Genomic DNA, 13,482 nt, shown 5'->3' with positions numbered 1-13,482 from the left:
AAATCGTTTGTAGCCTTTTAAAGCTTTGGCGCCTTAAGCCCTTGTCAAATGTCAAATTTGTGTGACTCTGTGTATCTCATGGATAGGATTTATCTTTTATTTTCTGTTTTTTTGTGTTTTTGCCCATCAACAAGACAACATTTGCTACACACACACACACACACACACACACAGATAGAGAAAGCAACATAGAACAATTGCCAATTGTCAGTGTAATCAAATAGTTATAGTTGGACAAGTTTGTTCCAAGCGCAAACAAAGTGACCAGCAATGAAACTCCAAGAAGATGTTGAATCTTTACGAAAAGCATACAAATACATATATATAAACATCAAGGTTGCTGAACTTTTAAGAATTGAAGAATTTGAAATGTATACAAATTCTCATCCATAAATTTTATTAGTCAGATTCAAGAACGAGAACACGAATTTCTACCACCTTGAATTTGTGGCCGATCACAATATCAAGTTTATTTTTTGAATGTCATTTGTTTTCGTTATCCCAAAAGGTTTCACTATCTAACAGAGATTTCACTTGAATTGGTAAATTTATTGTTTGTCCTTTATCTAAATCCTGCTGCTTGTTTTGATGTGGATATAACCCCAATAGAAATGACCATTTGAATGGACTCAAGTGTAAGCCATGTTTGTCGATATATACATCATACTTATATACTTAAGGTATTTTTGGTAATAATCCGTAAAATAAGTCGCATTTCATCTGGTTTTGTTGACAAATCCTTGTATCAATAAAATTGAGACTTGAGAATTGTTTTCGTATGGATATATATATATATTTTTTTTTTAAAACGAAACCATTTAATTTAATATTTTGTACTTTTGCTGAAATATTGACGTAAATATGATGAATTTTTGCTATTTTATTTGATTAAAGCAAAATGAACTCAACAAATTGTCGACGTTTTCCCTTGAGTGGGCCTCATACACGTTCATTTTCAGTTTGGGGGCTCTCTGAGGCATTCAAAGCACGTTCTTTGGACTCATTCAACTATTTATTATTGGGTAGAAACTTAAGCATGCGGTTTCAAACGCATTAAACTCAATGGGAATAGATGGCTGGCTGGCATACTGGCTGGCTGGTTAGTCACTCAGTCTAGAGCCAGGACGCTATAGACAACAACAACAAGAACAATAACAAACTTGTTGCTCAAAGAAAAAGAAAGAGAGAAAAAAGAGACAAGAAAAAAATATACAGAGAACAAGGGAAAAGCAAACGGATTTTCTACAAATGATGACAACACCACGATTGCCCCAACCCAAAATGGAGTCCTTCATTCTGCCTCCTGCCGGTCGGTCGTTGTATGCGCAACAGGAAACTGCCGCCACAGAAAAAAAAAAAACTATTTTAAGTGGTCATCACCATCATCAACAACATCATCATCATCATCAGCATCACCATCATCAGCATTATCATCATCATCATCAGGCGGCACTTTTCTCTTGTTTTTCATTTTATTTTTTTCCATTGTTTTTATTTGCTTTAAAATTAATTGACCAAGTTTCGCTTTCCAGCATGTCCAAACCAAAACTACGTAAATAAATAACAAAGAGGAAATAAAAAAGGAAAAAATTGCTAAGAAAATCACCAATAAACTGTCACAAACATACAAAGTCAAAAGCAATTCCCATTAGTATTTTTTATCTATTTCAATTATGACAACTTATTCGGAAGTTTATCTTTTGAAACTTACTTTTTTGATTAATATTGGCAGTGAATCAGAAATGAATACAAGTAATAGATACTCCTTCATACTTGTCTCTTTTGGCTTATTTGCTCGCTCTTGACTTGTTAACTGACTTATTCAATAACCTATTCATTCATTCGATTTATTATTGACTTGATCACTCACTTGATTATTCATTTTATCATTTTTATTCTTAACCAACAAACGTGAAATGTACCTACTTATTGTTATCATAAGATTCTCTAGAAGGTCTTTTTATTTCCAAATTTTAATGAATAGATCATTTTTGGGATCAATGTCTCATCTAACACTAAACTATTAATCTAAACTCTAAAAATAAGAGTAAAGCAAAACAGAAAATACAAGTTGCATTTCCTTTTTTTAATACTTTTCAATGAGTGTTACAAAAATCGTTATCAGTCTGGTCACACTGAAGCAATCATTTTTGATTGAACAACTTGGTTTTAAGTCTCATTGAGAGACTTTTCTATTTTCATTGTTGTTGTTGTAAAAAATGCCATACAAAAAGCAGAACTTTGTTACACTAGATTTCTTTATTTTCCCCTAGATTCTTGTTTTGCTCTTTAGTATTTCTCAAGTGTCTCTTGGGTTTGGGCATTTTCCTGTCTGCCTGCTTTTTGCCTGTTCCTTGCTATTTGTTTCGGCCCCTTGGCAATTAATGAAAGAAAAGTATGACAAATTTGTCTTTGGTTTTTCTTCTTCTTTTCTTTTTTTTTTGTCTTTTTTTGTAAAATGTTTTTTTCGTATTTTTTTGACATTGTAACACTTTTATCTTAAGGCTTTAAAGTTACTGGCAGTTGTAGCTTCGTATTGCCTTTACTTAAAGGGATTTTAATGAGCTTGTCTCATTTGCGCCTAGAGCTTGGGTTGGGCTTGCATTCAGATATTTCATCGTAGCACGTTTTCTAGTAGAATTTTTCCCCAGACAGGATGCATAAATTCCAAGCAATTTAAGCTACACACACACACACAGACACACATATACATAGTCACATATAGGACGATACTAACACACAATGAAAGTTGTCGAAACAATGGGGCACTTTTAGTCTAAGTGCTCGACCCAGTGCCCCTTCATGTATGCTATAGAAATTGTATATATTTCTTATAAAACTGTGAGAGTGTGCGTGTGTGTGTGTGTGTGTGTGTGTGTGTGTGTGTGTGTGGAGGTGCGTAACAGATAATTATCCTCAAGGATATATATAATATACGATGATGTTTTAGGATATCAGAAACTTTTCGAATACCTGATATGGCAAGAGAGAAAAGAATTCTTAATATAGTCGAAGAGTAGAGAAAAGGACACATTTTAAGGCGTTTGCTGGGCTGTGCCCTTTTAAATTTTAATACCACAGCAGTCAGCATCATTGCTTTCAATTTCTTTTTGAGATTTTACACAATACCATGGACGAAGCCATCAATATAGAAGCTTGAGTTCTGATTGCCAATTTGTAGTAGTTTCTTTTGACGTTCGACAGTGCAGATTGTAATGTGCAAAGAACTGAAACTTTTACGTCTAATGAGTAAAAGATATAAAAAAGAATTGCATACTTTCAGGCGCATGTTTGGGTAATAAATACCATTCAACTTTCATGAAAGCGCAAAGCAAAAGAGCAAAAAAAGCAAGTGCCAACTTGTGTTTTGTGTTTGTGTGTGTGCCAATTGCAAGGCGTGTGCAAAGTGAAGCAATTTTTGTGGCCTAATGAACTTAAGCTGTTTACCGCCATATCGCACATCCTACACACACACACACACACAGACATACATATGTATAAGCAACCGATTCTCCATCTCCATTTCCGTCTAACCAAAGACCAAAGCAAGTCAAGTCAAGTCAAGTCGAGTTGAGTCAAGAAACAAGTTAGTTGTCTGGCACGTGACTTGGCTAATTGAAAGACGTGTTTTGTATTTGTATTTGGTTTATTTGACCCTTGCGTCTTGTGTTTCGATGTAAACACGAAAACGCAATAGACAACGGAGCGGGGGTAATCAATGTAAATTTTAATTAATATTAGCAAATTAATTTACTTAAGTGCCTCGCCTGCTTGTGATAAATTTTCATAGATTTGTTTCTTATTTTGTAAATTATTGCAAAGTATTAATACGCAAATCCTCAATTGTGATGCTCGAGAAAAAGAAATGCAAATAAGTTGATACATAAATACATACATAGATACACATGTAAATGAGTAAATATTCCCTATAGTCATTATGATGAGCGGGTATATTGTTTAACAGGAAGTTTTTAGCTATTGGAATATATGTGAAATATATTAAATTTGTAATCTAAAAATAGTACTAAAAACTTTGTAAATCGATTTCAAAATTCCATATTTTGATAATGTCTAAAAACTACACTTTACTTTTGTCCCATTTTTTTTTTGTTGGATGCTTTCTAAATATTTCCCAATTTCTTTGTTCTCTAAAGTCAAGACTAAAGTTATCAAATACTTTTTAAATATATTTTATTTATTGTTAATTATAATTACTTATTATCTCTATAATTCAGACTTGACCTAGTAGCTTGGACCAAAAGTTTTTAATCTCATACATATACATTTTAGTATTTTGTTTTTTGGTATATTTTGGAAGGATTTTTTTTTTTGGTAATTGAGTGAAATTCTTTTTTAGAATTTGTTTTAGTTTAAAATTGTTTTTCTTGCTCTTAAAAGTTTTGAAGTAAAATATTAAAGTTATACATACAAAGTTGATATATGTGTAGGTATACAGTTTTGTTTTCATTTCTGTAACTGGGTGACAATTGATTCAACCTTTTATTTTCATGCCATTGCCTTTTATCACCTTCGCTGTTTTGACATTTATCAAAGGTGAAGAAGAAGAAATTTTGTATAACGTTCATGGCATTCCACTAGGAAATGCATATACATACATGCATACATATATTGCGAGACATCAATACAAATGATTGATTATGCCATACACACACCCACCTACACCTACAGACACACTCACTTACACATTCACTTTTTACATTCGAGTGTTCATTTTATTTTTCTTTTGGTACCCACACTTTTCATTTCGCATTGAAATTTTAATGAGCTTTTGATGCAAAATGCGCGTTAAGCGGCTTGCCGCAATATTCATGTTAAATTTGCATGCGGAAAATACCAAAAATTGATAGGTGGGATGAGTAAAGCATTTATATATGTATATATAATCCCTAAATTTTAAGACACAATCAATTTAATCAATATATGTACGTATTCGAACTCCATCGAAGTTCATATAACAATTTTAAAATCTTGAATTCATTTCATCAATTTCATTGAAAAAGTTTTGATTCTTAAAAAAATGTTTCTTTTCTTCTACATTGTGAGATATTTCTCAGTAAAATTAGAACCATGTTTCTTCCCATTTGGGATGGTATATTCTCGATACAAACCATCTACTAAATGTACTGGTACACAAAACAATTGCTCGGTTTATCATCAACTATTTTACTTTTACCTAAATACAATCGGATATCAAAATAGTTTTAGCAATTTTTGCAAAGTTATAAATAACTAATAGTTTAATGGAATATTTTTATGCATTGCCAGGGAATATACATATGTATATATATTTTTTTTTTACTTTTTGTATTTTTATTTATTAGTTATGTACATATATGTATAAAAAAAAATATTTAGCTTTTCGTTTTATGGTAATTTGTTGAAATTTGTTGCCGTTGCTCTTGTTCGTGGCGGGTAATTGCATAGAATTTATTCGAATTTGTGAATTTACATTTTTGTTAGCTCTTTTTGATGGAATTGTTTAATTATGCATAAATCCAGTGGCGAAATTCGAAACAAGAACTGACGAACTTTTCGCTGTATCTAATTATATATGTACATGTGATGTTGGAACAATAAGCTTATTCCTTCTAATATATATATACATATGTACGTTATAGATACATACAGATGTTTTAACCACTTTCACACATCGTCTCACAATTAAAAATTGTCAATGCAAATGAAGGCTAAGAATCGGGAAGAGAATCAGAATGATCTTATCTAGGGCAAATCGAATGATAAACAGTTCCATGTCCAGTCGGGAAATGTAAATCCTAAACCATTTTTCGTATGGTGAACAACAAACTGGATAATCTATAAAATTTCACTAGAGATTGGTCAACTTTTGGCAAATATTATTTAAAAAGTTACAAACAAATGATGTTGTTAAAAAACCTTATCATACTTTTATTTATTGTGCTTTCATTTCAAAATTTAAGCACTGAAAATTGTTAAGATTTGCAAAATAAATATGTCATTTCTATTCAATTCTCTTTGTAGTTTCACGAAGAGATATTTGTATGCAAGTTTCAACATTGTTAGAATCAACATTTTCAACTAGAAATTTAGCTAGAAGGAAATGAGTTTTTGTGGGCGCCAATGTTGCTGGCATTGTTTGAATTTAGCATTGAAATTGAAAGACCAACACAAATTTACTTACTTATATATTTACTTGATTTTGTGTGGGTGTGTTAGTCTTCTGTATGTATATGTGTGTGTGTCTGTGTGTGACTGTGTGGGTTATTGGGACAAAGTGCAACAGTTGCAAAATTACCATCATTTGTTGAGTGGCATTGCATTTGCTTCAAAATAGTTTGCCAAAAAGCCAAAAAGCAACTTGCATTCAAACAGTCGCATATTCGTACACAAGCAACCACATAGTAGACACACACACACACACACACACATACACACACAAATGCACTTATTTCGCGGGGCGCCAAGACAAAATCAGAGAGCGACAGAGACAGTAAATATTTGGAACCAAGTCAATGAAATTAACTTGGCTGCTCGATGTCATCTCATGGCCAAAATACCATGAAGGAGCAGCAACTCATTGCCAAATTGCCTTCTCATACCAAAATGGCTAATTTTACCTTTATGTTACCACCCAAAATTGAGTCGTACGACCCCTTGCTCCACCTTTCCACACCACAGCATCGCTCGGCACTGTCAATTCCATTATAAAACTTTTTATTTGCCTGTGTCGCATGTCAAACAAATGTAAAAATTCCACAATAACCCCTTTTTTTTTGTTTTCTTTTACTGTTTTTTTTTTTCTGGAAACCGGAAAGAGAAATTTGCCAGGAGGAAAACGATTTTATATATTCATAATTTTATACAGTTATTCTACGCTATGTTGAAAGTTTAAGGCAACGAAAAAGGCATAGATTTTGCCCCTAAAAGCCTTTAGCCGCACTGAACACTTAACTTCATTCCTTCACTCATGTCGTTATGCATTATATTTCTATTGGAATTATTTGAAGATAGTGTAGAGTATAAATTGGCACATTTAGGTATGTGAAATTGATGAAAGTATTCACTTCCTTGAAATAAAGAAACAAGTGATGGAATATTCATTTTGTAGGCTTCATATTATACCAAAAGTAATGTAATCTTTTGCAGGCTATTGCATACTTTAGGGGACCAATTTCTGAAAGTTTGCATTCTTTGAGATATATGAGTTTCATCGAGACAGTCTTGAAACATTTCCAGCACATTCCAATACAGTTGTACAGCATTCAGAAGTATGTGAATACCAGTTATTATTCATTTCGTTTTTCTCACTAACTTAATTATAAACATTTTATTTCTTCATAGTTTGTTTAATTTTTTCAACATTAAGAAACTATAAGGATAAAAATGCAATTTGCAATTTTTCAAAAAGGTTCTTTTAATTTAGGAAATTATAGAAAACGTAAAATCTGATCAATTCACCAATTTTATTTAGCTATTTTTTGAAAACCGAGTGTCTAAAATAAGTTAAAGAAGAAGTTTTATATTAAAAAATTAGCTTAAAGTATTGTTGTTTTTCTGCTCTGCTTCCTTTTCTCAATTCATTCTGTTTGACTTGACTTGAATAGAAATTGTTTCCCCTTTTGCAGAAATAAAAAAACTTTTCTATTCGATCAATGGATAATTTTTTTATTTTTCCTAACTTAAATAATTTTAGTTAAATGAAAAGCAACAGGAATATTTTTTTAATGAATTTTAAAGCGTCGCAGGTGAAATTTGTTTTGGTTTATTAGATTCTGCGACTACTTACATTCTTCTACCATTCCCCCTGTCGGCGGGAATGGCGACCCACCTCCCTCTGTCATTTCCTTTTACTCTCTACTAACCACAATGTACGCATAATATTAAGTGTTTCGTTTCGTTTCGTTTTTTTTTCGTTTTTTTTTGATTATTTATGATTATTATTATGTACCTACTTAGTTTTCTGGGAGTTGTTATTTTTGCTTTTGCCACGCGCGTTACTCACTTTATGTTGCCGTGTAAATGGGAGGCACACTTTATGAGTGGGCGTGGCTGGTTGGCACTTTATTGTGTTGCGATTTCAATTACATTCTTCTGTGCTTCATGTTTTTTTTCCTTACACATTGCAAACAGTGTGCGTTGTTGTTGCTGTTCTGTTCTGTTCTGCTTATCCGGCTGCCATTTGCCATTGTCAATCAAATAGAAATTAAACGAAATAACTTACAATTGACCACCTTTAAGTTGCTTGTAAATTCTTGGAAATTATACATACTAATTTCAATTTCCGCTTGGCCTAAACGAAAAACCAAAGCTGATTTAAGCAATGGGAAATCTATAAGAAAAGCAAATGTAATCAGAGAATGAATTATTTTTTTTTTGTATTTGCTTGTCCTTGAATTTGGCCAAGTCAGTCAGCTCGAGTTCAGATTAGATGAGGGAGGACATGGACAAGGATCATAAATATTTAAATTTTCCAGAGACCTTCGTTTAAATGAAGGGAGTAAAAAGTCATTTGCCTTACTCATTAAAGAAGTGAATAAACTCATGACAAAACATTCGTCCTTTTACATAATTAGAGTTCAGGCTATTAACTTATTTAAACAACACTCGAAAGCAATCTTCACTTTATATCACTTTATACCCTGTTCCCTGCTCCCTGTCCCTGTTCTTTCTTCCCCCTAACTTTCTTAATAGTTTGATGTCACCTCTAAACGTTTGTTTCATTTGTCAATCATTGCATTTGCCCATTCTTTCGTTCGTGCCATCGTCCCCCTTTTGGGGTCTTCTTTCATTTTAACTTAAGTTGAATGCACTTGGTGAAGAAAATTTCTTTCTTCTCAAGGAATTGCAAGTTGTGTGTGGGTTTTTTGTTGTTATTTTCGCTAAACGCCAACATGTATTTATTTTATTTCATTTATTCTGTTTTTCGCGGAGCCCCACAAAACTTTGTTGCATTTTCTACACTTAAGCAAATGAAAACAAGTTGCAAAGCATTAAAAGTTTTCCTAAAGAAACCAATTTGTCGTTTTTCAATTTCAATTAAATATCTGACAAGTAAATGCTTTTCTAAAGTGTTAAATTAGTTAAAAGAATGTAGAAAATGTAAACAAAAATAAAATTTGTTAATTTCATTTTGGTTGTTGATTATGAAGCTTTGATTTTTTTATGAATTCTTCTAGTAAATAATTTCATTAAGTAAATTATTTCAAAGAGTTCCTTAAGCTAAGAATTCTACTCGAAAATAGTATGTTTTAATAAGCCAAACAATTTGCTTAGTCTAAAACATGTTTTAATTAAATTTTTTTTCTCTGTGTAATTTTGCAAGTAGAAATAGTTGTCGTCTTAGCAAAAGCGAGAAGCATTATATGAGAATGTATGTATCAGTGTTAGTGTGTGTGTGTGTGTATAGAAATTACAAATAAGAACTTGGCAGCGTCCGTTTGTCTTAATGCAGACTGCTGCACATCCTGCCCATTGCCATTGCCATTGCCTTTGCTTCTGCTTCTGCTTCTGCCGTTGTCTTTGCCCCTGCCACAGACTTTGGCAATCCTTGGCTGGCGCCCACTTAAGTATGCTAAGATTTCCGTTGTGCTGGCGTTATTTTTATTGCAAGAACAACATTGAAAGCAGCAGCAGCAGCAGCATAAAACAACAACAACAAATAAATATAAATAATGAAATACAAAGTCATATCGCACTGACAATGGCAACTGCCATCGCCTCCAACCCACTGGTTTAGATAGGCGTGGCATCACTCATATAATATATACATATACATACATACGTATATACTTATATGTATGTATGTGAGACCGTCAGCATCTTGAGATTTATGTGTGCGTGTGTGAAAAAGTATCTGCGGCTGATTGTTGTAAGTTGGTTGGTGCCGCTTATTGTCTAGCTAACGATAACACAAACATCTTCTCACGCTCACACCTTACACACACACACACACACACACGCGACAAACCGAAGCAAGACATAAAGCCCAGCTCATGGAAGACAAGAAACTGTCACGAATGATTTGAGTGTGCCGTTGTGTTAAATGGTCGTTATATTCAATTGTGTTGTCTACTATTCCCAGTCACTGTGAACTGACCAAAAATACGAATGAATATTTTGAAAATATAAATAAATACGATTTTTAATCAATTAGTTTTTTGATGTCTGAAACTTTTATATGAAAGAATACACGCTAAAGTATTTACCTATTTGAAGAATATAATATTGGAGTTTTTAGAGCGTTGTCATATAAAGGATTTCAATAAGCTGAAGCGAGGCACATCAAAATCAAGATCACAAGCTTGGAGACACTCCACGAAAAATCGATCTTTCGAATCATTTTGTACTTTTTTTTTATTGTCTTGACGCCCACCTAATGAATCTTCGAATCAGGTCGCGAAATTTTGGTAAATCCTGAAACCCTTGAAAATTATTGAATTTCCTAAGCTGAATATCTTAATATTTTGATAGAATACTCACGTCGGGGTCACCAAAAAAGTCATACCAAGCTTACAGGACTTAAACTTATGAAAACTATGAAGTGATCAAGAGATGATCGAGTAAAATCTTATGGTTGATTATAAGTTAAAGCTATTGGTAACAGGTTTTCTAATATAAATTCAAATTATATTCATTTCAAGAAAAAAAAGAAAGAAGAAACAAATATAAATTGTGAATGAATGCGTTTGTCATCTCAAAAATTGAGAAATGAAATATTATACCATATACAATATATACTAATATACACATACACATGCCAAACACGCGCGCACACACACAGACAGACTAACACACACACACACACACGTTGTGTGCAGATGTAAATATGCTTGTGGGGATAATAGACACTTGGTTTGTGAATCCACGGGATTTGAGTTGTGGCTTTCAGCCCCAACCATTTGACTGTGTTTCTGATTCTGCGAAAATCATCAAAGCCACAGAAAGCAAAATACATCAACAACAACAACACAAAACAACAACAATAAAAACAATAATATAGAAGAAAAAAAACCGAAAACAAAAACCAAAAAGTAAAATTAAAGCTAAAATAAAAACGGAAAAAAAGTAGATAAACTAAAGCTTTGACAATCCTTGGAGAATTTATGTTGTGGCTCAGTCTCTGGAGATGATGTGTTTTGCCTATTCTCTGCTCTGTTGTTTCATTCAAATCAGCTAATTGCTTATGCAGACGCATTTTTTCCCATTGACAAACATTCGAGCTCCATTGGGCTGCATTGTGTGCCACTGGGCCCACAATACAATCGAGCTCTGATTGAACATCAAAATGGAAAACATCAAAATACAAATATTGCCTATGAATAAGCTACATGGTCGTACAACAACAGAGTAAACGAAGTGCATTGTTCAACATTGTTTCGATGGAAGATCAAAAAAAAAAAAAAAAAAACAGACAAGAATTGAAAAGGAAATGAAAAGAAAATACATGGTTGCGTTTTAAAATGACAAAATGGGTAACATAAAGTTTCCATTTTTACCCTAGTTACCATAGTTTGCGTGGGTGTGTGTGTGTGTTTGTATGTGTAGTTTTGGAAATTTTCGTTCATCACCCAGTTCAAGTATTCAATGGCATTTACTCACTCACAACCAGCTGGCGACATAGAAACCATGTTGTAACTGAAACTGAGCAAAAAGCAGTCTCTGGATTTAAGTCTGCCGCGTCCCAGCCGCATTTTGCATTCGGTGGACGCCCCCGAAGGCATTCACCAAACTGCATCAAATTGAGACACAACATGTAGATGGTGTCTGGGCCCAGGTCCGGGACTACTTTGCTACAGTGCAGTTTCCATCTAGCAATTGGATATGTGGCATCAACCAAACATCCACCATGCCACCATTGCGTCTAACTAAACTTGAACTGACTTGCTCGAGTTTATGTTGCAGCAGTTTTCCTGTTGTGCGATGCTGTGTGCTTTCTGTGTTAGTTCCCAGGTTGCCTCCATTTGGCTTTGAATAAATAAGGAGGCGCAAATTAAATTTTTCAAATGGTTACCAGAGAGTTACTTGCAAGTAGCAAGTTTCAATAGATTTGCCACTCTCTGTCTGTCTGTCGATCTGATCTGATTGCGATTGTTGCCTACATGACTTTGCAATTGTTGGCATAATGTTTTGTTATTTTACTTTAAAATATTTCAAAAACTTTAGTCTCCATATCATTCATACGACATGTTGCTGTAATGTTTCCTTTAAAATCGATAAATGCCAAAAGGGATCAAACATTACTTTTTTACCCTTTGACGAAAAGTTTATACTGGTTGGTTGCTTGGTTAGTTGGTTATATCATCTAGTAAATAATTGAATTATCATATTACGTCTGGTGCTTTAAGTGCACACTACACGACTTTAAGCACAATATGGACCAAATTTGGCAAACAAAATCGACATTGGGTCAAACAACAAAGTTGACTTCCATGTCTTCACAGACAAGACAAATATTTTTATAAATTCATGGCTTTTCTTCGGGTTGAGTCCCTTGTGACTATTATTTTTTGTTCACGAAACTAAAGAAATGGGTTTGTGCAAAAAGATTTCATAAAAAATTAAATAAATAAGTCGTCACGTTGAAAATTTCAATATGCCTCATGCATTAAGTAAATGAAATGGGTACATATATCAAATTTATATCTTAATTTTCTTTATCATTTCAAGCCAAATTTATTACGATATTATGGATAAAAATTACTTTCTGTGGAGACTTTAAAACAAAGTAGATTGGGATATATGTATACCATAAGAGTCCATTCAAACCAAATTTGTTGTTGTACACATGGAAAAGGTGGATAGGCGTGGTAATAATTATTATATTTAAACATATTATTTTGAATTAATAACATTTTCTTTTTCTTATTTAAAACACTTGAAATCAAATTGAGAAAGTTTGTTTTTGATAAATGAAGCTCAGGAGCGATTATATCTAGAGTGTAATTAATTTGCATCTAAAGGGACTAAAGTTTCATATATAATATCCAATTTAAAATATTGATAAATTTAAAGTCTTGAACTTATTTTGCTTATTTCAAGCATTTCATATCAAACTGGCAAAACTTATTGTGAGGAAAGGAAGTTCTGGAGAGTGAATTTTTGATTATAATATTTATAGAGGACTATAGGAATTTTCCTTTAAAATCCCTTATAAATGATTGATCAACTGTTTGCTAACTGGAATTGTTGAATAAAAAGAATAAATAGTTAACAAATTTTAAATTTTTGAAGCCATTTAAAGAATTATGATCATGACCTTAGCGTTAAAGCGGAAAAATGTTAGAATTCTGAAATTTAATATAGAATAGAGAATTAAAATTTCGTTGTGGCTATGAATTTGAGTTTCATTATGCTGTAAATTATGAGCAAAGTAAAAAATAAAAGCGGAAAATGAGGCAAGCAAGTCAAGTTCCAGGGGCAACCATTTTTTATGACCATCATTTTCGGGGCATATGGGCCTGGGCCATGTTTTATAGTTTCGTG

The sequence above is a fragment of the Drosophila willistoni genome (genome assembly GCF_018902025.1).
Source record: "Drosophila willistoni isolate 14030-0811.24 chromosome XL unlocalized genomic scaffold, UCI_dwil_1.1 Seg141, whole genome shotgun sequence".
Classification (NCBI taxonomy): Eukaryota; Metazoa; Arthropoda; class Insecta; order Diptera; family Drosophilidae; genus Drosophila; species Drosophila willistoni.
Note: the sequence above shows the minus strand (reverse complement) of the source record.